Genomic DNA, 27,956 nt, shown 5'->3' on the forward strand with positions numbered 1-27,956 from the left:
CCTCAGACATAGCTATGCTTGTGAATATAATTTTGTTTTATCACAGTCTTTGCATTCAAATGGAAGGAGAGAAACAAGTGGAAGAAGTGGGGTTGTGGAGTTTGAAAGAAAATGGTCCCCACAGGGTATGTAGCACTATTGAAAACTGTGGCTTTGTTGGAGTAGGTGTGGCCTTGTTGCAGGCAGGCATGGAGGTCTCATATATGTTCAAGCCACACCCAGTGAAACACAGAGATGTTTCTGCTGCCTGTGGATCAAAGATATAAACTACTCAGCTCCTTCTCCAGCACCAAGTCTGCCAGCATGCCATCATGTCCTGCCATGATGATAATGGACTAAATCTCTGAACTGTAAGCCATCCCCAATTAAATGTTTTCCTTTATAACAGTTGCCATGGTCATGGTGTCTGTTCACAGCAATAGAAACCCTAACTAAGACAGGGGCCTATCTTGTGGGTTAGCAGATACCTAGGAACCATTCTAACTTTGACCAATGACATTTGATGCAAATGACAAAGTGGGTAGCCTGCTCAGCCTGTTATGCTCTTCATTTCCTCAAGAAAAATGCATTAAGATCCATTTGCCAGAAGAGGTCACTCAAACACCACCTTTAGTTTTTCATCTGTTGACTTGGGGCCTTTACACATAGCACATAGGAGCCCTTTGATAAATTCATCGACTATGTGAGGGGTGGGGAGGGTATTCCACAGTATGCATGTGAAGGTCAGAGAACTAATGAAGCTGTCCTTTCTCTCTAATATGTAGGGCCCATGTAACTTAGTCAGGCTCACCAGCAAGTTGGATGGGGGTGAGGTATGGGGAGAAGTGGTCCCAAGGTCATTGTGAAGTTAAAGAGGCCTGGAGAGGGGCCTGGGTCCAGGTTTATTATAAAGGCCTGGGCAAGGATTCTGGATGCCCAGGGTCCTACTCAGTGCCTTCCAGAGGCAGGGCTGCAACACCTGCTGAGCCACACCAATGCCTCTGTGGTTTTTCAAAGCATAGTAATAGGGTGTTTCAAGGATTCTATTGTCTGTATATGGTATGGAATGGAACAATTAATTTTATTTACCAAAGATACTTTGAGGTTTGGTTAAAACTGCAGGAAGCAACGTTGGGAGTTCCATCTCAGGACTACTTTGAAGTTTGACTCATCTTCCTCCTTAATTGCTGTGGTATTTGGAGAAAACCCCTTAACCTCTGCCTGATTTTCATGCAGTTGTGGATATGATCACAGTATCCCCATAATGTCCAAAGGGTTAATACAAAAACCTATAGCAGCCTCACACTTTGCAAGCACATCAGTGGAAAACATACCAAAGGTGCAAATCAAAGTTGTAGATTTTTGAAATCTGGTTTTAATGGATAGTGCCCTTCTATGTAGCCTGTCCCAAACCTGCTGTGGCAGCCTCCTGAGCAAAGGGATTACAGGCATGCACCACCCGAAAAGCCAGAAATGTGAGTTCTAGTGCCCTTTGTCCTTCCCTACCCCCTGTGCCGTGCTTTTAGAGAATATGGACTTGACTCCTCTAAGTTTCTTTAGAGAGAGAGGGTTTGTATCAGGTTGTTGAATGTGCCTCTAAACCATTGTAAAGACCAGAGAAATGGAGCTGCAGGTCCACTTGGACCAGTGATTCTAAGGGTGGCTTCAGCAGGTTGTCTGCTGATGAATGCTCTGAATTTCTGCCCCAAATCACACACCCCATTGCTCAGAGCTGCCTCCTAGAAACCAAGAGACATTTTCCATGAATTCTACCTGAAGGCTTCTCTACCTTAGAAAGGACAATATCAGTAGCCCCATGTGAGGCCTAGAGCCTGGATCAGAAGAGAGCAGGCTGCCTGTCAATCTTCCTGTGCCCATCATCAAATGCTGGTGGCCCAGACCTTTGTTCTGAACTCTTTGCTCCTTCTCCAGGGTCTGTTTAAATACAATCAGATAGTATTAGAAAACTAATCAAAAAAGCCCAAATTCTCTCTATTATTTTTCAAATAGCTTTCCCTAAACCATAATAATTTCTGAAAAACCAAACAAGCAAACAAACACAATGCTATTAGCACAATAACAAAATAACCGAGACTGGTGGCAACTGGAGAACAATTTCATATGGTCATTTCAAACAAAGGGTTTTAAGGTTTTGGATATTTCATTGTCTGCCCAAAGGCAATTTTCATAGTATCTGTCACCAAAGGGTCTGGATTTCATCTCTTCTATACTTCAAATAGAAAAAGAATAACAAAACCTAAACATGACTTTCTATTGATAGCTACAATATCACAGATAGTACCCAGATGTATCACTGTCTTCAGAGAACACATTTTAATGCATTACATATTTAAAAATAAAGCATGGACTTATTGCCTCGGTCTAGCAAGGCATGAAATGTTTTAATAATTAAATAACATACAAGAGTCATTTTTGAGTAAGAAATTTTCATTTCTTAACCATGGTTATTCACACAGAATCACCTTGTAATAAATCAAACTGCATTTTGGGCTACCCAACAGACCCTGTTTCCAAATCAAGACAAAAAAATCAAACAAGAAACAATTCTATTGGCATAATAACAGAGATTGCTAGACAGCATGAGAGACTTCTACAGTCATGTGTAGAAGAAACCCACTCTTTCTCTGCTGTGCTTAGGCACATATCCAAAGCATTACAATATGAAAAACCCAATGACACACTCAGGTTTTCTTAAAACTTTCTAGAATAGGATACATGTTTTCAAATGCTTCATAGATCTCTGAACGCTCTTTGGCACCTATAAAGAAATCCAAGTGTATATAAATTTTAACATAAGAACAACAACAAAAACAGTTTCAATGCTAAAATTTCATTTCACCATATTCAATTGCTGTTTTTTTTTGGGGGGGGGGAACATGGTCTCTAGATAAACAGCCCAGGGTGACCTCAGTATAAATCCATCTGTATCTGCCTCCCCAGTGCTGGGATTACAAGGATGTGGAGTTTTGTGATGGTCTCTAGATAATACCTCTTCTGTTCATGGTAGATGGCATTTCTTTCTAATAAAGACAAGAAATGGAGGAGGAGCACTATAACCATAGTATTCCCAAAACACATTCATAGGGCAAAGATTCCTTTAGAATTTCCTCTCTGTGGATGTTGTCTTTGGTAATACAAGGCTCAGTAAAAACATAGATGGAATGCTCTGCTAGCGTGCTACAACATGACAGAGTTACATTCCCAGCACCTGTGAACTACTAGCAAAAATGACTTCCTGGGATCCACTCATTCTGGTTAGTGTCTTGTCTTCATAGTATCAGACAAGCTAGAGTCATTCTAAGAGTTTCCAACTTTTGACACATAGGATATAATTAGAGGGAAAACTTATTTCACTTTTAGACTTTTAGGTGTCAGCAACTGTTAACTATTAGGATATGACTACATGCACTTGGAGCACTAAAAACAGATTAGACACTCTCCCTTGAGAAATATGAGTCAGTTCCCACTTGTCTCTCACCAACAACCATCCGTCACCACCCTCTCCACCTTCAAAAGTTGATAGGGAACAACCCAATGCATGTCATGGACTGGTTCTTCCTATGTGTGACTGGGGCTTCAGCTAAACAGGAATTTGCATCTGACATATTTGTGGGCAGAAACAATAAAAATGGTAAGCACCAGGTGTGGTGACTCATGCCTATAGCCTGTCACTTGTCATAAGTTCAAGGCCCTCCTGAGCTACACAGCTGACCCTGTTTCAAAAACAACAACCTGTTATTATGTGAATAACTTGGAATTTCTGAAGTCATAGACCCCTTCCTTCAGAGATGCAGGGCTTACAAGGAAAAAAGAAAGAAACCTAAGAGTGATTATTTGGCTTAGCTCCAGGCCCAATGAGGAAGAAGATGCAAAAAGAGGATTGATCAGAATTCAGATCAGGGTTGAGCTGTAATGTTTTTACTAAAGAAAAAAACAACTGAAAGATGTGGAAGTTCAGTAACCTCTGAACTGCTAGAGGGACTGTAACCTGGGGTTCAGCCCCCAAGTTGGGTGTTCCTCAAAAGCTAAGGGATCAGCATACAACCCAGCAATTCCACTCAAGTAAACCCCTCAACAAAACCAAAAGCAGAAATACAGTGAAGACTGGAATTGCAACAGCAGTTATAACAAAAAGAGAAGCAACCTCTGTGGCCATCAATGAAGAAAAATCTCAATGCATGTTCACAAGAGAGTATATTCAGCCATAAACAGTGTAAAATTTGGACATGCCTCAACAGTTGAAACAAATCCAGGCACACACACACCCCAAAAAGGTAGGAATGGTTACAGTTAGATGAAATATCCAAAATAGGCAAATCCATGAAGACAACAGACACTGGTGGCTGATGGAGAACATGGAAAATTGCTCAGTGATATAGAGACTTATTTGGAGCCATGGAATGTTTTAGTACTGGAGGTAGTGGTATCATCACATTGCATTGCAGACACTAAATGTATTAAAAAACCCACTTTCAAGTGGTTAAGTTTGTTAAATAAATTACATTTTAAAAAATCTTAAAGAAGTAAGAAGGAAGTTCTTGTAAGTCTAGTTTACTTTTTGGCTGTTAACGGCAAATTATTGATTGATTGATTGATTGATTGATTTATTCCTTGCTAAGGAGTTTGAATTTTGTAGGTCTGCATCCTGAAAGATGGAAGAGGGAGGAAGAAGGTGAATTACTCAGAGATAAGAGAAACTCTGTACCTTGGGGGTGGAAAATCCATCCAAGTCTTATCAGAGTTAGAATATTAAAGTTTCCCTTTCCAAAGAGATCAGTTTTATGTAAACCAAACAGTGAGATGGGGACACCAAAAAGTACAAGGTTACTGACAAAGAACTTGCCTCTGGCTTGTGAACACTTGTATCTGGAATAGGCTTTTTTTGCCATCAGAGAATGGCATGCACTAGGTGAGGCAGGCATGCACACCACAGAAAACTCCAGGGTAGACATTCTTTTCACAGTTCCTTGAGGAACAGGGCATCCAGGTTCGGCATTTGGGATAAACACTGATTTGCTTTTTCCATAAGGCTTTACATAAAATACTGTACCTATGAACACTGTGCTCAAACATGAACACACCACCTGGAGACCCCGGGGAAGCAGAAATACAGCCAGTATTTTACTTTAGCAACAATGGTTGCTGACACAATAGAGTGTACAGTCCCCTTGTTTCATAAATGAAGGAAAAGAGGCCCAAGAAATTACCTAAATCATAAAACAGCAATGAAGGAGACATGCAGCCAGCATTTCTTCCTTTACACCAGAAACCACCAACCAAATATCACCTGTGCTCACTCCTATGTATTAAAACTAGAGTTTGTCCAATTAATACTAGATGTGGTGCTGGCAATCAGACCCAGTGCCTTTTACATTCTAAGCAAACCCTTTTCCCTCTGACTGAGTCCCAGACTTCATCTGACATTTCCTCACTAAAGTATGAGCATCAAAGGAAAACTTAGTCTCATAGTCTAATTAACAATTAATAATGAAAGCCTCTACCTTATAGCAGCATCGGCACCAACTGGGTGACCCCAGCATTTTGAGGAAAGCTTACCATGCCTTTTTGTGTGCTGCAATGACTGCCCCTTTGGGATACACACCATTACCAACCCTGGTGGCAAGATGTGGCTTCATACACTGAGAAAGGACCAGCTTGAAACTGAGTAAGAGCCCAAACAGCAGCTGTACCACTATCTAATAAGCATCTCTCCAGACCGCCAAGTTTCAGGTTCCTTGCCAGAAAGACAGAAACCCCTATCACAGAGTAAGAAGGGAGTTATGTACACTAACATTTGTGTGAAGTCCTTTGAAAACAACATCATTTCACAAAAACCTAGGCCACTTTATTGTCTTTGAAGATTATATGGCAGGATCAGGGACACTGGATAGTTGGTCTAAGTACATATGGCTTATCTTCTGGTTCAATGAGATCCAGTAAAATATATAATTCTACCATCTGTCTCCACAGGGCAAGATTGCTTCCAGATAGGTACTATCATCCTAACAACAGTACACACACCTGGTAGGTACCAAAAATTAAGGATCCATCTTTTGGACATCAGATTTATGAATGCATCTCCACATTTTAGCCAGGTGACACACCAACCAGCAATACAATGACTTGAACTAGCTAATTTTTGGTGGGGGGGCAATGGGATGTGTATTACTGTGTAACTCTGGTTGGTGGTCTGAAACTATGCAGACCAGGCTGACCTCTTTTCTCAGAGATTTGCCTGACTCTGCTACCCAAGAGGTAGCAACACCGATGAGTGCAATCATACCCAGCCTTCTGCTGCTGGAAGTTTGTTCAAAAGATGTTTAGATACACTGTTGGAAGGAAGGTTTGATATAAAAGAATTTGGAAATTTATGCTAATAACTTTTAAAAACAGTAATATATTTAAACAAAAGTTTGTTTCTGAGCACTTGCACTAATAATTGTCCACAAATTAGATAGTCAAATGTTTGTCCTATTTATAAGTAACAAACATGAAGGAACATAGAAATGTGTGATAATGGAGGACAAGTTTTATTGAGTAACCTGTTAGAACAGGACTCGGGAAGTATAGGGTAGCTGGCAAAGCCAGTGTACTGACTATATGCATCAGTTGTGACACAAGAATGACTTCTATATTTAAGTCATTTGGAGAAAATAAAAGAGTAGTATTATCTGGGATCGTCATGTAATTCAATCTTGTTTGTAATTCAAATATATAAAAAAGAAAAAAGAAAAAGAGTACTATTATGTGACACACTTAAATCATAGTCACATACTCATAGTCACATAGTCACATAACTCACAGTCCAAAGCCTGTATATGATGCCAGTTCAACCAGAGACTCTTGGGGCCACAAATTCTAAATATTTAGTGTTTGGCCTTTACAGAGAATCTGCACCAATCCCTGCCTCAGGAACTCTGTGCAACTTTATTAAGAAGCCTCCTTGAAGAGTTTGAAGCAGCAAGTTAAGCTTCGTGCACAATAATGGTCAATATAACACAGGATGGCAAGATGAAAATGAACATCAAGTAATATGACACCTGAAAATGTATCATTTTAAGGATTGAGATCATTGAATGAGATCATTTCCCCTTTACTTTTTTCCACAGTACAGCAAAAATTACCTTGTTATGGAGGAAAAGCCATTCAGAAGGACAAGCAAAGCATACACAACGCTTTTTATCTTGAATGTAAGATAATAACGTTGAACTTACCTGTCAACACAACTTTTCCAGATGCAAAGATGAGTAACACCACCTGTGGTCTCACCATCTTATAAATAAGGCCAGGAAACAGTTCAGGTTCATAACTGCTGAGACATGAAAAGTGATAAATTGCACTATTGTCCACTACTTTCCTAGAACATTCAAGATCCCACACATTAAATTTGATGTCACAGTCGTAAAAAGTGCCATTTTACTAAAAACCTTTCAGCTATCTCAGCAAGAGTAATGTCTTGAGTGTAGACATCTGTTTTTTCTACTAGGATTGAACTCAAAACCTCACACATTTTTAGCAGGTGCTGTGACACTAGGCTACAACCCTTACCCTGAGCATGGACACTTAAGATATTCAAAAACAGAATTTTTGGGTGACCCTGACCTGGTGGCATATGCCTATAATCCCAGCATGTGGGAGGCCAAGGGAGGATTGAGAGTTTAAGTCTGGATACACAGTGAGACTGTCTCAAGAATTATTACATTTTATTTATTTCTTAAACAGGGTATCCTCATATGTTTCCAAGACTGGTCCAGCACTTGCTATGTTGCCTTAAATTTGTGGTCTTCCTGCCTCATCTTCCTGAGTGCTAGAAGTTCAATTACAAGCAAATACCACCATACCTATGTAACAATAACTCTTTATGTCATTTTGTAAGGATAAATCTTTCCGCCAAGCCGCCCAAGCCCCACACCACATGGGTGCCCAAAATAACACACAGAGATTAATATTAGATACAATGCTGCTGGCCAATGACTAGGATTTCTTATCTGCTATCTCTGTCTTAAGTATCAACCATAATTATTAATCTATATATTTTATAAAGACTTATCTGATCGAGGACACAGGTGCCATGCATCCTCTCTTGTCGGGCTCACATGGTGGCTCTCAGAGAAAAGGAGGTCCCTGCTTGTCCCTGCTTATGTTCTGAGTCTGTCTGCTATGTCACCCCCTGCCTGGATCACAAGACTTCTCTTTACACATTTCCCAGAATTCTTCTCAACTCCTAGCCCCACCTATCTTGCTCCTCTATTGGCCAACAGTGCTTTGTTCAACAATCAATAAGATAAACATACACAGAAGGACCTCCCCCATCATACCCAGCTTCTTTTGTTTGGTTGGTTGGTTGGTTTGGGGTTTAGATTTTTGTTTGCTTGTTTGTTGTTATTAAAAAAAAAAAAAACAGGGTTTCTCTGAGTAGCCCTGGCTGTCCTAGAACTCACTTTGTAGACCAAGCTGGCCTCAAACTCAGAGACCCATCTGCCTCTGCCTCCTGAATTCTGGGATTCAAGGCATGCAACACTGCCACCCAATGACCAAGCCAAGCTGAAGTGCTAACTTTTGATTATATTGTCTCTCTAATTTGTAAACCATGCTAGATTATTAGAAATTGAGTTTAAGTTTCAGCATCATATTTGATATTTGAAGATCTTGTTAGTTAAATGTTCTCTGCCTTTCACCACTCAGCTAAAGCTTGTCAGTAATATCATAAAGACATTTTTCTGGATTTTCCAAGTTCCCAATATTAAGAACATCTTTTGAATTTATAAATTGCTAAACATTTTTTAGCAAATAGAACCTAAAAGTAGTTCAAGACCACAGCTACTTGTCTTTGGACAGCTGCTATACATAGGAACCAGACTGCATTGTACCAAGCATGTAATATTCACAATTTGTTCCTACACGCAGTAGTTCGCTCAGACTTGCTAGAAAATATATGCTGGATCTTCATGAAGTAAAAGACAGAACCTAAGAATTCTGTCTCCACATTCCATCCCAGAGAAGGGTGCAGAGCCATGGAAATGACTGAGATGTCTCCCCCAGAGAAGTTGGGAAGGTAAGAAGAGGGTAAGAAAATACAACTGTTCATAGTAATGACTCGTGGGGAACAGATAGAAGGAAAACGAGACATCTGAAAAGTAGTACACTAGGATCTACTCAAACCTTCGTGTGTAGAGGATGAACCACACCACAAGCACCTGCACTTCTTCAGTCAATAAAACTGTAGCAGCTGGAAATAGAAAGGTGATCACATTGAGGAGGTGACACTCCTGAAGAGTATGGAAGTCACTTCCCAAATCATGTTTTTAAATGATGAACTCCTGATTAGAGATGTGTTACTTATCCTGTTCATCAGTATAAATAAAAGAGGGCTGCAGCCCAGAGAAAGGGAGGACAGACACCATTCCAGAGAGTGAACAGCAAGCACCTGATGAGTCCTTTGCCAGTTCAACCTCCAGTGTCACCTCTCCAAAAGCACTGCTCTGATTCCGAATCTACATGCACAGAGCACCCTGCTAGGGTCCCTTTGCACAAAGAACAGTCTTAGCTCCATAGTGACAACTTAGCTCCACAGTTCAACACATTGACAGTTTATTTTAGTCAGCAAACTCCATGTAGACAAGGGACTAAGGCTGCATAGGTGGCCAGTAGAACCTTTTCATCTACTACCAACAATACTCATCTGGATTTTAGACCCTTAACAAGTAATTATTATCTTCATATTTCTGAGTTTAAAACAGAAGGGGAAATGCTCATAGAAAGCTATAAAGACGATTGTTACATAGATTGACAGAGAAGGTAGCAAAAGAGAGACTGTAGTGGTGATGTAGCTTGGTGGTAGAGTGCTTGCCTAAGAGACACGAGGCCCCAGGTTCAACACCCTGGACATGGTGGTGCATGCTTGTAATCCTAGCAGTCAGGAGACTAATACAAGAGGGTTGCTATAGTGTGAGACCAGACTGATGACTCAGCCAGACCAGATTCAAATCTAAATACAAAGCCAGGACACACCTGTATTAGATATTGACATGCACATTTTCTGACCCTAAATAAAGATGAATTTGAGGTTTAAACATAAGACACACTTGACCTGACCGTGACTACTCAGTATGAGGTTTCCAGAAAGCTACAGGCATTGAAAAAAGTTAAAAACAAATCCCTTTCTCTACATAGGAAAGTATCCTTAAGGTGTCCAATGTGAAGAACACTCACACACACACACACACACACACACACACACACACACACACACACTGCAGTTGAGATCTGTGTCCTGTGGATGGAGGCCACCACCAGACCAGAAAGAGACGGTCTCTGGAATATAAAGTACACTTTCCAGTCAGATACAACAAAAATGACTGAGCTCATAAACCTGGCCGACTAGGAACTAGAGACTTGTGGGGGCCTCTTCTAGAAGATAAAAACTGGACAGCTGACTCTGATCTTGCTCTTCTGGGTGCTTTGCTTTTGGGGAAGTGAAAATGGTGACAAGTGACTTTTACTGTCAACTGCAATCTCTCTGTTGTTGAGAAAGGAAGGGGGGGAAAGGAAGAGGACTTACACACAACGTGTTGAGCCCCAGTTGGCCTGAAACAAGAGCAAGGAGTCTACCTCAGCCATGCTCTGAGTTGAGATGGACCTCATTTATGTGTTCTGAGAAGGGAGACTGGAGTCCTGTGGCTGGAGAAACTGGATGGAAAAATATGTTCACATATTTAAAATAGAGCATGTACAATGTTTGTAAATTACCCCAGGTTGGAAAACAAAACACAGGGAGATGATGTGTGTTGCATGAGGAAGGGAAGAAGAGGTCCACAGAACTAACTTTTGGAAAAAAAAAAAAAGAAACATGACAGCTATGATAGTCAATAAGTAAATTGTGCAGAAGAGGGGAAATAAACAGTTAGGAGGAGGAAGAAAGTATTGCCCAAGCTAAATCTCAGAATAAAGTATAGTTTGGCAGTTAAGGAAAGTCCAGACATTTTAAACATCTGTTAGGTTTGGATCTGAAGGGAAAGCCAACAAAACCCCTTCCACTGCTCCTTAGCCACTTGATGGAACAGACTCACTGTTTGCTCACACAGAGGAGGTAAACTGTTGGAGTGAGACTGAACTGACCAAGAGAGTATAAAAGTACCTGCCATTGTACATTAGGTCAGTTACTTTGACCCAGATGTGTATCCGGGGTGGAGGGTGTGGTATTGATCTCTGAGGTCTGAGCTGTCTCTGAAGGCTGAGATGAGGCCAAGGAGCCAGTCTGGCTGTGGAGATTAGGATTAAAGAAGCCAGGAAGACTAGAGCGCTCCCTTAGGCTAGGAATACTGTAAGCAGGGCGCTGCTGTGGCAGTTACAGCTACACAAAGACGGCAACATGACCAGATGGGATCACAGAGCCTGTGTCACAGCCATCTTTCCTCCTCTCCAATTCTTTCTCCACCCTCCAGATGTCAGCCTCACCCCTTCACATCTACTGCCATCTCCAAAGCCACTTGGACCAATTTTATAACCCTAATAGATTAGTAGTCCTGAATACAGACTTTCTGCACCAACTAGTCCTGAATACAGACTTTCTGCACCAACGCTGAGTATGAACTTTGCAGAGTTGCAAGAAGTCAAGTCTCTTCTGGTGGAGCTGCCCAATCAGAGATGTGGGCTAAAGTTGCCCAAGTGATAACTACACAATTTCACTGTGAGAACCACTATTTCAAGACCCTGGCCCATAAGGTAACTTTTGAGGACTGAGGCACAGCATCTTAATCCATTCATCTACCCTGCCCCTCCTCTAATCTTTTGGTAAGTATAGTCACTTTCTCTGACAGCTATCTTGTATAAACAGCCTGATTTTTTGTTTGTTTGTTTTGTTTTTGTTTTTGTTTTCCGAGACAGGGTTTCTCTGTGTAGCTTAGGAGCCTATCCTGGCACTCGCTCTGGAGACCAGGCTGGCCTCGAACTCACAGAGATCGTCTGCCTCTGCCTCCTGAGTGCTGGGATTAAAGGCGTGCGCCACCAACGCCCAGCCTGATTCTTTAAAACTTTATTGTTTTTTAATTTCATTTTGCATTCCAACCACAGTTTTCCCTCCCACCTCCCTCACTTTCCCCCTCTACCTACCCCGTCACCCACGCCTCCCACAGGGTAAGGACTCCAGAGGGGTCAACAAAGCATGGCCCACTAAGTTGAGGCAGAACCAAGGCCCTCCTCCCTGCATTAAGGCTGAGCATGGCATCCCACCCTAGGGAATGGGGTCCAACAAGCTAGCTCATGCACCAGGGATACTGATCCTGTGGTCAGGGGCCCTCAAGCAGACCCAGCTACACAATTGTCTCCCACATGCAGAGAGCCTAGTTCGGTCCCACGGAAGCTCTACGGCTAACAGCCTGAATCTTATAACTGCTACCGCTTAGCAAGTGTGAGGTTAAGCTTGAAAGCCATCGTACCTACTGAACTGCCGGTGGGTTAGTGCCAAAATCTCCAGCCTGATGGGAAACTTCACATCGCAGCTTCCCACCATGTTCTGAATTTTAAAGTTGAAGAATTTGACAGGGAACCCCAGCTTCTGCACCACTCGGGCGTACTTTCTCGCTGCCAGTCGAGACTCCTCTTCACTGGGGATATGCAAACGTAATTAAGGACACTTTTCTATTGTTTTGTGGCATAAGGTCTGGCTCTATAGGCCAGGCTAGTAGGTAACTTGTGCAATCTTACTGCTTCAGTCTCCCAAGTGCTGGGATTACATGCATGCATCACCACTCCTTGTTAATTAACCGCATCTACTATTAATAAACCTGGCTGATTAGGCATCTTATTCACCCTGTCTCTTTTACTATATGTGTTGTATTTGTAGCCCATGCTTCAGAACATCTCTCTACTACATGTCCTATGTCCATCTTTCAATGTACCTATATGACTGGGCTGGGGTGTGGCTCAGTGACAGAGCACTTCCCTAACATGGTAAGACTCTGGATTTGGTTCCCAGAGTCACAAGAATAAAATAAAAGTAAGTGAAGCTCCATGAGAAGGATCTCCCTCCCGTACCTTTGTCCATAGTGTCTTGTTAAATGTCTGGTACAATTAGTTGTTGAACTGATCCAAACTCATTACTTTGATTGGCCATCTCATCTATAACATACTTTCACTTGTTTTAAATGTTTGAAAACTAAACTCTGCACTATTTCTCAAAGTGTGTCCTCAGACCTAGAATCTTGTTAGAGGGGCCATGGCTCAGGTGTGACCTCTGACACATAGACTCTCTTGTCTGGGGACCAGCAAATTGCTGTCTATCGTCATCTAAGTGCTTCTGGTACTCACTACAGCCTGCAGACTTCCCTGGTCTTAAAGTGTGTGAGCCATTTGTATAGGAGCAAAAGTTTAGTACAAAGACATGCGGGGGGAAAAATAGATAAATAACCAACACAAGGAAGACAGATATATGCCAAGTGAGTAGCATAGACTTAGGTCTTTATGAGATGAATTGTCAAAAACAAATTTAAATTCCTTAAAACTTGCCCAATTTTTCACGGCTTTCTCACCCAGATGCTATGAGGCTCACACTCAGCATGAGGGGAAATGTATCCAAATTTGCAGCTACATTCTTCAAACGGTCAACCCCAAATCTGTGTCAGAGAATGTGATGTCCTGAGAGTTGGGCCTGTAGTTTTCATCTGACATTGTTCACCTCCCCAAACAACAGTGAGCAGCAAGGGTTGCTGGAATGGGGGCACTGTGAGCCGATTCTGTGAGCATAGGTCTCACAGATGTACCCATATTTAAGTTGTAAACCAGCAGTTCCTAAAAGGAAAGCCACTTTTACTCAGCTTGCCTGAATAAGCGAAGTATGAGTTCTTTTCTCTAGGTCTCCCACTGTCCTCTTATGTGAATTGGGCCATGCCCTTTACTTCAATCATCCTTGGTTTCCCCCACCCACTTCCAACTCCTGACATGGCTTAGCAAGACTATTCCCCAAGTTAGCAATTGAATTAAGGCATTTAATAAAGGAAGGCTGTTTCACTGTAAATTTCACATATGGGTTCCTATTTTAACCACAGCTCAAGGTATACACATATTCATAGTGCAAACATTAGAGAATAGATTTAAAACCCTAAAGTTTTATCACAGGTGGTAAAAATTATTTGAATTTTGCCTTCTGTACATATCCCTAATCAAACATGTATCCTTCATCCTTATTACAGAAAATAGGTTTTCATAGAGTTTGGACAGTTTGCTCTCTCTTGTATAAACAAAAGGCTTAAAACTCATTATGCAAAAGTAGGAACCAAAGAGGTTCAGATAACCTGTATCTCCATCTGAACTCACTATCACCATGTAAATTTGGCTTCCAAATTCCAGAAAGATACAACGTATGTGATATGAACACAAAGTCAGATAAACTTAACGGTTTTGTCTGCTCCCCAACCAATCACACGCCATGACACTACTCAATCAATGTGTGTATACAGATAGTACAATTTCACTTTGTGACTTAACTCAAAACCCTCTCCTGAGATATTTAATATGGATTCCCAGTTTTAAACTGTGCTAAAAGAACATTCCTGCATATATCTTACACGGTTGTCCTAGGATTACATAGGAATGGAGGTTTCTGGGATCAGAGAGATCCATAGACCAGTGGAATAGAAGGCCCAGAGTCTCATTTAGGTACATGTGAAGAACTCATTGTGAAAAAGAGCATGGATCAAGAATGTATTCTTCAATAAGTGTTACTTGAATACCGATTGGTAGTTTGAAAAAATTCTTAAACTGAAACAAAATTCTAAATCTGCTTATCCAATTAATTTAAATACTTCCTATTCTTAACAGCCACAGTAACTAGTGGCTACCCCAGTGGACAGCAGAGGTACAAGGCACTCCCAAGCGGTTCTCAACCTGTGAGTCATGATCCTTTTGGCAAACTTCTATCTCCAACAATGTTTACAGTATGATTCATAACAGTAGCAAAATTAGTTAAGAAGTAGCAATGAAAATAATTTTATGGTTGGGGTCACCACAAAATAAGGAACTACATTAAAGGGTCCCTAGGTTTACAATATCTTATCGTGATTGCACAGGAAAAAATGTGTGTGTGTGTGTGTGTGTGTGAAAAACAAGTTCCTATAGCCCAGTTAAGTTCCCTGAACCTTAACCAAACATTGGGGACTACAAAGTGTAGAATATACTTAGTATTAAATTAAGACTAGGAACTTTGTTTTTCAAAACAGAGTTTCTCTGTAGCTTTGGAGCCTATCCTGGAACTCACTCTGTAGACCAGGCTGGCCTCAAACTCACAAACATCTACCTGACTCTGCCTCCCTAGTGCTGGGATCAAAGGCATGTGCCACCACTGCCTGGCCAAGACTACGAACTTTTAACCCCACATTAACTGTCACAGAAAAACATGCTCCTCCTACTGTGAGTTTTCACACAAATGCTAAGCTCCTTTTCTTACATCATGAGTTGCCCATGGGGTAGGAATGGGAACTTCATCCTCATACCTTTTGGCTCCTGTGCAGACCACCTTCCCAGAGCTAAATAAGAGGGCTGTTGTCCGTGGCTCTCGGATCCTCATTATGACCGCAGCAAACCTCTGAATACCAAAGCCAATGGGAGAATTAGTCTCTACTGGGAGTTAACAGTGGCCCAGTTAGAAAGTTGGGCTGTATGTGAAAATCTTGAGACTGAAATGGACAAGAAAAACAATGTCTGCGTCTATTCTCCCATGTTAACAAAAATTATAGTTATAAAATGTTACTTTACAGCTATTTTTAAACTAATACCTAAAATTAGAGTATCTGTTATATTTAAGGTCTGATGCTAGTGACTTTTATATTTTTCTCTCATTTATACACATAACAAGACTAACAAGCCCATTGTTGCCTCATTTAACAAACAAGAAATTAAGAATTTTACCTCCAACACTGTCAGAACTTGGTAAAGATATGATATAAAGCCATAGCTAGTAGATTTACATAAACATACTCCCCTTTTCTCTTACAGAACCCTTTTGAAAATATGAGTAAGAGTCCAGACGATGAGCTGAGGCTATGGCTTTGTTGACAGTGTTTGTCCAGCACACATGAAGCCCTGGGTCTGACTCCCAGCACAGAATGATCCAGGTTTGGTGATGCACCTGGAATCCCAGCTCTCTGGAGGTAGAGCCGGGGATGGGAGGGGGGAGTTCAAGGTTATCCTTGGCTGCATTTAAAGTTTGAGGTCAGTTTGGAATACATGAGATCTCATCTCCTCTCAAAACAAAAAGTATATGAGCCCAATGCAATACATTCCTATAATCCCAGTACTTGGGAGACTGAGGCAGGAGGATTCCAAGTTTAAGAATAGCCTAAGCTACACAGCTAAATCCCATTTCAAGACAAAAACCCACCACAGAAAAGTATGCTATTATGTATGTTACTGCCAATAGTCTAGAATATGCTAAGGCAACTAAAATACAGAACACAATATACATGACAGACAAGCTAAAGACAAAGGGAAAATCTGTTTCAACAAGTTCCAGCCTTCATAATCCTTTTTAATGTTATGTTCCCAGGCCTGCTCATTGATAAACCCCCTAAAGGACACAAAGGCCCTGAGTAACCCTATTACACTGGCATGGCACTAAATGAATGACCTGGTCCCTTTATTGGTCCTACACATACTCTTCTCCAACTTTCCTTCACCCATCAAGCCATTAATGAAATTGGAGTGGGTCCTGTGCAAAGACAACCTCTTGAGAGGGGGCAGCTACTCCAAAAGATTATGGATCACTTTTCACTTCAAGCTCGGACAACCAATTGCAATTTGAACCGGAAACACCAAAAACCCGAGTTACCACCAGGAGTGGATAAGTCCTCATGAATGCTTTCCATGTCCATACTAAACTGTATTATTTCCCCTGGTATTCATAAAGTAAGAGAGAATGACACACGCCCTCACTTGATTCACGCAAACAGACTCGTAATCCTACCCCAGTCTCTCAAGTGCCAGGACTGCACGAGTGCACTGCCTGGTTTGTTTGCTTTTGTTTGTGTTTTGGAGATAGGATTTCACTCACTATGTCACCCCACCGATGTAGACTCTGGCTATGGCTTTCTATGTAGACCAGACTAACCGTGAACTCAGAGAGATTTGCCTGCCTCTGCTTCCCAAGAACTGGGATTAAAAACATGCACCACCAGGCCCAGCAATTGTTATCTTCTCATCCTGATTTTGTTAAAATTTGAAGATAACTCAAGCACCAGCCTAGAATTTGCCTGTCAAGTACAATTCCAGACAGATCCTATAATTCTCTCCCACAGAAGCAGGGGGAGCTGAAGATGCTGGGTACAATATGCGTGAAATGATTTTTTCCGATTTTTTCCAATATTACAATCTGTCATTGCTGCCACCATAAGAATTCTACCTCACAACTGCATTTCTTTCCTTTCCTTTCTTTTGTGTGTGGCTTACCTACTCAGTTTCTAAAAGAGGCTTGCCTCAAACTCACAGAGATACACCTGCCTCGACCTCCCAAATGCTAGTATTATAAGGTGTGTACCGCCATGCCCAGCCCCACCAGTTATTTCTGTCCATACTCTAGCCAGCGGATGTGAGACATAAAAGGGAAAGCTATTTTGTATCCGGATAAAACACTGAATTCAGACATTAGCAAACACAAATACTTGATCTATAAAGACTTGATTCACACTGTCTCTCCTACTATTGTGATTACCAACTGATGCACAAATCTTCCACCACTGAATCCAAGGTACTGTTTTCCAGCTCGAGTGAGGTATTATTCCTCATTGTACTCCAAGTACAGGACTTAGCTTTAAACCCTGCCTTCCTCTACAAAGTACAGGCCTTATAAAGACAGGATGTCTGCCCTGGGTGAGGCACAAGGAACACATTTTATTAAACAGCTGTCAGCAGGCATGGGTACGCAGATCTCTGTGAGAATGAGGCCAGCTTGTTTACATAGTGAGAAAAACTTAAGGTGAGGAATCTGAACCACCCATAAGTAAGTAAAAGCTTGAGCCTTATAAACAATTTAGCCAGTGCCCCCACCCCCCACCACCTTGCACACCACCAACACAGGATTTTTCTGTGTATCCCTGGCTTTCCTGGAACTCACTCTGTAGACCACTGGCCTTGAAATCACAGAGATGCCTCCCAAATGCTGGAATTAAAGGCTTGTGCCACCAAAATCACCTGGCTCAATTTAGCTTTTTTGTCTAAAAGAAACTGAAAATGGGAAAACATAGAAGTGTCAGCTATGTGAGGCAGCATTTAGAAAAACAGAATTTCCAACCAGACATGGTTACACAGTCCTATAATACCAGCAATCCAGGCTCTTGAGAGGGGAGGCAGGAAGATTCCAAGTTTAAACCTAGCCTGGGCTATATATGGTGACATTTCAAAAAGAAAAAAATCCACCCCACATATGTGATGATAATTCAAGCTAGTGTTCCATTAGACTGAAAATAGACACAGTGAAAAATCTTTTTGAATGACAAGAAAGTTCTAGTTTTATTATTGCTCAATTACTGCTTTATTCAGCACTGAGAATGAATATTTGTATAACTTCAAAATGAAAAATGAGATAGTTAACCTTCCGAGTTAACAAAACTCCTCACTAAGAATGTATTTTTAGAAAAAAAAGAAATGAGCCAATGTCATAATCATACAATTAACAATAGCTAAGAAAATTATAATGGTTCAAAGGGACACTGAGGAATCTTACCTTAGGGTTATATTCTGTGTTTTTGGCATTCAGAGCTATTTTCCTCAGATCCAACTTACAAGCCAGGTTTGCAGTGGAAACTACATTCCTGAACAAACAAGCCAACCCAAAAGATCATAATGGTATAGTTTCAACACCAAGTTAACTTACTTCATTAACTCATTTCATGACTCTGCCTTAGCAACTTGCTAGGGGGAGAATTCTCAACATGGAATGCAAAGTATTGTGGACCTTAGTAAAGTGTAAACCCCAACACCGTGCTAAAAAATCACATTGTCTTACATTTCATAACTCAAGTTTTAAAACTTAATTTTATAATAAAAAACCTTAACTTCATAATAAAAATCACTATCCTAAAACCGATACCATAAATACAAAGAAGTTTGCAAATCAAGCTCAATTTTATATCCTTTGTGTTTTCCCAGCAGTAACTGCCATTGTGAACAACTTCAGTGCTTTGGAATACACAATACAATCTTTCAAGAATGTGTCTGTTAATCTTGACCCTCCTCTTAGGAGACCATGAACTGTTGTTTCCTTTTATAAGTAACCAGATGGTCATTAGTGAGGACCCATTAAGAACTGAAAAAGAATAAGGCAATCTGAAATCCTCCTCCTTACACCTTGATCCTGAAATTAGTTCTCATGTTCTGAAATATAAACTATGCACCTATTAACATCCCTCACTTTAAAAACAAGGACACTTACTGTAATTGAGGCACAATTCCAGAGCATTCTGGAACAGGGTTCATTGGTGTCATGGACACTATGGATGCCACAGGTAAGGCATCAGAGTTTGGTTTTTCTGGAGAGGGCTGGTTGGAGGCCACACCATCAGGGCACAGATGGGCATGGGAGTCTGGTGACAGACAGACAGACAGCCCATTGTCCTCCCCACCAGGCAACTGTAACTGACATTGCCGATCCTGAGTTTTACGACTTTGCTCTGTTTCGTGCCTGTTTTCAGTGACAACCTGGTCTTTACTGTCTTGAGTAAGCTCATCTGGAAGGAAGCTTAGATCCACAGATGAAAAGTCACTGGATGTTTCTTTGACTCCAACAAGATGGGAATTAAACACAGCCTCTGGATTGGACAGATTGAGTGGGTGCACATCTAAAGGCATTCGTGGGCTGAACAGATGAGACATGGCTGGAGGAAAGTCATCCTAGGCAGTTTGCAAAGCAAAAAAACGACAACAAAAATCAAAACACCAGTGTTACACCAATGGGACTCCACTATGGCAGGAAGCCAATGGCTTCAGTCTGAAAGGCAGTTCAAGACTGCTTAAATCCACACCCTGCCTCCTACAAAGTACCACCAAGATTCTACTACAGAGTTCCAGCATGCTGAAGAGTCTATGTTAGAGCTGGAAAGATGGTCCATAAGAGTATTGACTGCTCTTCTAAAGGACCCAGGGTCCTGGCACCCACATGGCTGCTCTCAACTGTCTGTAACTCCAATTCAAGGTGATCTGATATCCTCTTATGGACTCGTTCACTGGTCACCGTCATGAACAAGGTGTGCATACATACATGCAGGCAAACACTCATACACAGAAAATAATTCAGATATTTTGTAACTATATCTTAAAATATAGAAAAGGCATTTATCATACGATGTGTTTCCTACTTCAGTTAAGCCTGCTAAATTGCCTCTAACTCCAGCTGTGTGATAGGTATAGTTGAACTCAAGATACTTATAAAATTGAAGAGCAGCTGTATTCTATTAGTTAATTGTAAGCGTCAGTTGACTTAAATGTTCTTTTAGTCTGAAATCCACATTTTAAGGATTTCTTTACTATTTTTTTCAGTGTGTATATTGTGAAGAGGATATGCGCCCTTGAGTGCGGGTGCCTAAGGAATCTAGAAGGCATCAGATCTCCCTGGAGATGAAGTTACAGAAAGTCATGAGCCACACACTTGGGTGCTGGGAACTAAACTCAGGCTGTCTGCAAGATTGGTATTTACTTCTAACTCCTGAGCCATATCTCTGTGGCTCCATAAAATCACATTTTAGACTAAGCATGTGAATATTGAGTATAGTCTTAATTGATGATCAGCACTCATTAAAGACTCAGAATTGCTTTTTTTCTAATCAAATGAGAGATTTAAAAATTTATGTGAATTTAGAGCAGATAAATAGGTTACTGAGATTGAGATATTAAGGATATTTTAAATTGATATTTGTTTTGTTTTGGAGATAGGGTCTCATTGTGGCCTAGGCTGGCCTCAGCCTCTATAGTGCTGGTTCTTACCTTTAATCCCAACACTCAGGAAGCAGAGGCAGATGGATCTTTGTGAATCTGGAGTTCTACATATTGAGTTCCAGGACAGCCTAGGCTACAGAAAGAGTCCCATTTCAAAAAGGAGGGAGGAGGGGGAGAAAGAGAGAGGGACAGAGAGGGGGGAAAAAGAAGAGAGAGGAGAGAGAGATGGTAAGGGGGGACAGAGAGGGAGAGAGAGAATGAAAGAGGGGGAAGAGAGGGGGGGAGAGAGATTGAAAAAATCTTAATGAACCATAGGTGGTGGACCGCACCTGTTAGTTCCAGCTACCATGGAAGCTGAGGCAGGGGCGTAGCTCAAGCCTAGTTGTTCACTCTCAGTTCCAGAAGTCAGATGTCCCAAGCCTGTCCTGAACCTAGCAAACCAGAAGCTCTGGAACCCAAGGTGACTTCAGGCAGCATGTCCCTTTACCACCAGGACCAAGCCATCTAACTTCATGGCTAGGGTATCTAATTGACAACCATAGTTACCTCACTGAACTTGCAAGTTCAGCTGAAGAGCCTGGATCGAGCCTGCTTCTTAGGGAAGATCTGGCTTTTCAAAAAACCTCCCCAAGGCCAACAATGGCAAACCCGGCACTGGCTCTCAGCGATGTGGCTGCCAGGCTCACCTGAACGGCATAGGGGTCCAGGAAGAGGTCCAGGTACATGTCCTCCTCCTCCATGAGGGGAGAGCCCATCATGTAGAGCTGGGGACAAGCAAAGGGTCAGCGTCCAAGCAAGTCAGAGGAGCTTTGGTGGAACCAGCCCCTCTTCAGGCCTAATGCCCTTTATCAACCTCATAGAGGACGCAGTGAGGTGGGGCCAACTCCTACCTCTTGCACAGATGGCGTGAATGAGCTGAGAAACCAGGTGAGAGGCAGAGAAGGAGCTGATGGGCCAGGCAAGATACAGCTGGTGGCACCCAGAGGAAGAGGTGGGCTCCTGAGTTGGCTGGAGCAGGCCAGGCTAGGACCTCGACTGGTGCTCCCACCGCCACCACTGGGCCTACACATGTTGCCTTGCTTCAGAGAGAGCAGCATAAGGTTAGCGAAGTGCACAGTGAGAAAAGATAGCTTTTTCTCTTCCCCTTGTTTCTTTTTTCTTTCTCTTTTCCTTCTTTCCCCTCCCCCTTCTTTTCACATGCAGCTCAGGCTAGCCACAAACCCTCCTCTAGATCTTGAGTGCTGGGCTTACAGGGCACACTACCATATCCAGATTTCTCAGGTGTGGTATTTTTATTGTATTTATGGATCTCCATTGGTGTGTGGATGTACATGCGCACACTGCCGAGTTCATGTGATGGCCAGATGACAGTTTTGAGGAGTAGCTTCTCTCCTTCCAGCCTGTGGAAGGAACTGGAAGATCGAACTCAGAGTGGCAAGCTTGGTAGCAAGCGCCTTTACCCACTGAGCCTTTTCCCGCCCAGATGTGATATCTCTGTTATTGTTTTTCACCTTCATACCCCAGGTAGATTTTCACCAATGACAGAGAATTTACATGCAGCTGTATTATTGCTCCACAGTTAGGGCCCAGACAACACAAGAAGATAATACAAAACTCAATACCCGGAGATTTCCTTCCTTGAAGTCTTTAATTGGAATGTCTTGACTTCACTGTGCTGAATGGTTCTAGAAGCAGACACTTTGGTGTGAGTTCTGCTGTGAATACTTCATAGATATGCAGGTATCTCTCTCCTGTGGTGCCTCTGTTCCTTCAGGGAGGAACACAGAGTGCAAAACTGGATGATAAGTAAATTCTAATTTTAGTTTTCTGAGGACTCTCCATGTTGCTTTCCCTAGAAGATGGATGCATTTACATTCCCACCAATGGTATATAACCCCCACACACATTGAATAGTTTTGTTATCTGTTTTTCTAACTATAGCCATTCTGAGTAGGGTAAGGTGAAATCTCAAGATGGTTGGGGCTTCATTTGTTTGTCTGTCTGTCTCTCTATTTGCTTGAGACAGAGCCAGACCAACCACTGTCTGGCTTGGAACTTGGTACATAGACCAATCTGGCTTGGAATTCATAGCAATTCACCTGCCTCACTGGACTTATGGTATGTGACACCATACCCAACTCAGTGTAATTTAGGTTTGTGTTTGCCTGATGCTAAGGATGTTGAGAATTTCCTCTTGTAATTAGAAAGGCTATCTTTGATTTTACCTTTAGTGGCTTTCCTGGTTACATTATCATCAAATTTTGGGTCTACACAAATGTGACCTTACTAGATGATGGTGTTGTAAATAGATAGATGCATGGTGATTTGTTGCTCAGCAATGGAAAATGAGTAATCATGAGTTATGAATAAGCTAGGCATTGTGTCTGATGCCTAAAACTCAACACATGCTAAGAAGTAAGAGGGTCAATTCAAGATCAGCCTCAGCTACCTCATAAGTTTAAGACCAGCCTGGACTATAGTATACCCTTTCTCAAAACCCCAAGACAAAAAAATAAGTTATCAGTCAGTAGTAACCAGAGACAGAGATCTGTAGTGATCTGCAGCTCAAGTGACAAAGCAAAGGAATACGATGTTATTGATAAGCAAATTTTTGTAAAAACTTGGTAGGCAAATGTTACTTCTACTTTGATCTTTGTAAATTTTTGTACATTTGAAATTATTTTGAATGAAAGTTTCAAAAGAAAAGGTTTGTGGCTGTCTTTTGGGGTGATTTCAGTTGTTTTGATGAACATTATCTAAAACCTTAAGTTGTTCTTTGCTGGGGATAAAAGATTGCCATGGTTCCATTGAATAAGAGCTAATTGCTAGCATCCTAAGTAGGTCCCCACACTAGGCTAAGTGTTTCACATATCTGGACTCACTTAAGTGTCACAACAAAGCTGGGAGTAAGCACTCTCCCCATCCTCTGCATTGCTGTGGGTTGAACCCAGGGCCTCATGCACATCAGGCAAGCATTCTGCCACTGAGCTGCACCCCAAGTCAGTAAGCACCCCTATTCCGTAGCTGAGTACACTGAGCCTGTCCCAGTTTATAAATTCCCATTCAGAGCAACTGACTCTGGACCATATTCTCTGGGTGGTCCTTTGTCAACAGTCTGCCATTTTAGATTAATACTATGCCTCTTATCTCTTTTGAGTTTGACTTATTTTCATTTAGGAATTTATAATATTTTGTACTTTGGCAAAAAATGATGAAAAATAGAAAAGTTACAAATAATAGGGAAACAAACTTTATCCAAAGATATAAAGTCACTTCCTTTGGTTCTGTTTTAACTTTTGCTAATGGCAAGCTCTCCATGTGAATTCCAGAGGAAGCAGAGTAGTACCAGGCTAGGAGAATGGGCTTTGGATATAGTGTCCCTGCAGATATGTGACTGATCAAGTTCAGGCCTTCTGAGCCTCAGTCTTCCCATCTGTGAATAAAGAATACTTAAAGCAACTGCCAAATGTGGCACACACCTGTCATCCCAGCACTTGGAAGATTGAGATAGAAGGATCATGAAGTGAAAGCCAGCCTGGGCTACATAGTAACACAAATCAAACACGCAGACAAACAAAACAACTGCCCCAAAAATTAATGTGTGAAACTTGTGGTTCCTTGCCTAGCTAGCCATTCTCAGGGAGGGGCACAGGGACTTACACATCATTTTACTAAAGCATATCATTTTCTTCATTATAAACTTTAAAAACTTTATTTTCCCTTACCATGTTTGTAATAAAATATAAATTCCTAATCACGGAATCAGAAACAAAAAGCCCCTCAGCTCTGAGGTCTCCAAGCACCACTTCCAGTGTCTAATGCTCTCTAGTGGCCCAGTGGACTTGCTGGGATGTCACCTCCCAGACCCTCTTCTTTGGAATTTCCTCCCAGTCTACTTCCACATGGACTACCTTCCCTTGATCTCCCAGGGCACAATCATGGAGCCTTTTCTTCTGGATGCCCATCATGTCACTTGAGCTCAGTTCGGACTGAACTTTGTTTCACCCTGTCCTGTATGTGAGCACTTCTTCTTCCTTCTGCATGGAGCATTCCTTGAGGAGTGGTAAGCCAAGCAGCCTTCCTAGACACCCACCTTGCCAATATAATTCCTATTCCAGACAAGCTCCAATGTTTTATAGCGGCAGTTTGCGTACAGAGGGACCAACAGGAAAGAGATGGGAAGAACTATGCAAATTTCTTCCTTCTGTCTATCACCCAAGCAGCAGCAGAGATGGGGCTCCTGGGGTCCCAGATGCTTGGCTATCCTCCCTTAGCCAGCTCTTAGCTGCAGAAGAAATAGAAATCCACCTCCATCAGAGGCCATCCAGGACCCCCTTCCTCCTCTTGAGTCAGCAGGCATTAAATCAAGCTGCCACCTGCTCACCCCAAAGACCCGCAAAGCAGCCAGCTCATTACCCCAGCATAGAGAATCATGAGAGTGAGACCAAGAATGGGTGGCTGAGGGGCTGCGGTCTTTGGGAGGAGGTGGTGGGCCATGTTGCCTCCCATTGCTCATTATTTATACTACTCCCTGATGGTGAAATTGGGAGCCAGATGCCAGCTTCCAGGTGTTTCTAACTTCTACAGCTGGCTGCACTCAGCTTACCTTTCATGGTTTAGTAAAGATAGTCTCAAATGCCATCCCATATGCTGCAGGTAGTTTAGCTACTTTCCCAAGGACCTTGAGAACTCTTGCACAAGGGCACATGAGCAAGTCCATGCCCTTCTCCCTCTCCCTGTTGCCTGAGAAAGACTATGCTATTTTGCATTTCCTCCAACAGGATCGAAAACACCTATTTCTGCACAGACTTGCTAAGAACATCAGTTGATGAACTTAATTTTATAAGTGTGCCCTTTCTTCATATTTTTTGCAGTTTCATTGGAATGTAATGACACACAGTGATATACTGTCACAATTTCATGAGCTTTGTCATGTGTATATAGCCTTGAAATTATTATTTACAATCAAACAAATATATCCATCTGGCCCCAAAGTGCTCAATCCTCTTTTTAATCTTCATACCCCATGCCCCGGGCTCAGGAGTTCTCCAAACTTTTGCTTCTTCTACACTCTTTTCCTGAGGTTTCAGGGGATACTTCCTGCCATTACAGAGTAAACTGAAAGAGAAGAAAACAGGTTGTGAGACCAGGAGGTAAAAGGAAGATTGCCCTCAGTGTGACAATGAAGAGATATCCCAAGTTTGGCATGCTGCAAGTTAGACTGATGGACCTCGCATGGTGAGCAAGGCAGAAGTCAGCACAAAGATTCTCAGATGTTTTGATTGGAGGGCTGGACCGATGGCTCACTGGTGGAGAACTGTAGGAAGCCGGTTCCTGCATTATAATGCTGCCTGAAGACACCAAGGTGTGAATTACTTCACAGGCGCTGGGTAATCTCCATTCCTTTGATCTCTGCCTATCCCGTGGCTCATTTTGGCCTGAGGAGCTGGAGCCATTCATAGGGTAATACGTCCCAGGCGGCTGGTCAGCCTTTTATATAGGGATGGTTTTCTTAGTTCAATGTCTCTGCTTAGTCTCTGCTCAGTCTCTGCTCACTCTCTGCTCAGTCTCTGTTCAGTCTAATGCATTAAAGCTTGTCTGCAGAAGGATCCGAGTGTCCTGCGTGTGTTTCTTGCTGGCGAGGAATACAGAGCGGGCGCGGGACATATGGTGCCGAAACCCGGGAAGCTTAACATCTCCAGCACCTCAGAGACCCCTCTAACGAGGCGGATTCAGAACTGCAGGGTGGTAAATTCGGAGAGGTATGATTTTTCTGGACTTTGGCTTGGGAATGTTGCTATTTTGGGAGGTTAATCTATTTTGACTTTTCTCACTGTTGTAACAATCTTAAAGAAGTCCAAAATTACATATCAGAAACCGAATGTAATGAGAAAAATTCGGAGAGGTATGATTTTTCTAGACTTTGGCTTGGGAATGTTGCTATTGTGGGAGGTTAATATAGAGGCTTCTATGCTTTTACTAGGAGCTATTTTGATTTTTCTCACTGTTGTAACAATCTTAAAGAAGTACAGAATTACATATCAGAAACCGAATATGGTGAGAGATGGGGCGCGCCTAACAATAAAATATAAGAAAAAAGGACCTCCCGGGGTGTCTAGTGACAAGGGAGTATATACAGCAACAAATAAGAAAAAAAGACCTCCTGGAATGTCTACTGACAAGGGAGTGTATAAAGCTTTAAATCTTAATAGCTCTGATAACTCTAAAAGCTCAAGAGATAAAGTTTTAAAAGGAACAGCTCAACTGGATGAGGGAGAGACAAAGAAGGAGGGAGAAAGAATGGGGAATGGCCGGTCACATCCCGGTAAATTTAGGAGAGATGAGGAACCTAGCCTCTGCCCTGCAACGAAACTGGAAGCCTTGGAGCTGAGCAGCTCAGACTCTGAGATTTTAGACTCTAACAAGGAAGCAGAGCTAGAGGAGGAGCTGCCAAAAGTAAAAACAAATATGAGGCCATCGCCTGTTAATTCAGCGGGTGTACTTCTATCAGCACACCCACTATTTGGTACCGACTCCTTTTTACCATCAGAGGAGAGGAAAAAATTACAGATGGCTTTCCCAGTCTTTGATAGGGGAAAAGGCCATGCCTGCTATTCAACACTTCTTAAAGGCCTGGAATGCCTGGGGCTTTAAAGCCTCATTTACATTAACGCTGGGGGCCATACCGAGGCCAAGCGTCTCACCTCAAAAACTAAAAGGCCAAAAGGAAATGGTAAAATGAAAAGATATCTTAACTGATCTTTGGAAAGGCCCGGATCCTATTCTCATAAGATCCAGGGGAGCGATATTGTGTTTTCTCACAGGATGAAGAAAATCCCCTGTGGATCCCAGAAAGATTCAACCCGAAGAGCCTCTACAGACCTTCAAAAGTCGAAACTCCACCCTCTACCCCCGGGAGTTGAGAGCCGCTATTGTTATCCAGATTAACTCCTGTCCTTGGCGGAGAGATGGCGAGGGGTGGGGGTAATTGTTCGATGCAGCCGTTTACAGATTGCTGTTATTTTTGGCTGGTCTGT

At 42.0% G+C, this 27,956-nt stretch overlaps 1 long non-coding RNA gene across 8 annotated transcripts; it reads left to right on the plus strand.

The window, feature by feature from the left end:
- Positions 1–378: 378 nt before the first annotated feature.
- Positions 379–26,582, plus strand: LOC103162377. 8 transcript variants are annotated; one of them, XR_004770500.1, is made up of 8 exons: positions 379–6,024; positions 6,887–7,028; positions 7,110–7,190; positions 8,908–9,055; positions 11,445–11,793; positions 15,991–20,231; positions 24,849–26,284; positions 26,524–26,582. It is a non-coding gene; the product is annotated as an uncharacterized LOC103162377 (long non-coding RNA). The 8 variants fall into 8 exon arrangements; XR_004770502.1 differs by having other exon boundaries at positions 6,887–6,987; XR_003486696.2 differs by having other exon boundaries at positions 381–6,024; positions 6,887–7,190; positions 24,849–24,982; positions 26,032–26,284.
- The last annotated feature ends 1,374 nt before the right edge of the window (positions 26,583–27,956 follow it).

This window comes from Cricetulus griseus, chromosome 6 (genome assembly GCF_003668045.3).
Source record: "Cricetulus griseus strain 17A/GY chromosome 6, alternate assembly CriGri-PICRH-1.0, whole genome shotgun sequence".
NCBI lineage: Eukaryota > Metazoa > Chordata > Mammalia > Rodentia > Cricetidae > Cricetulus > Cricetulus griseus.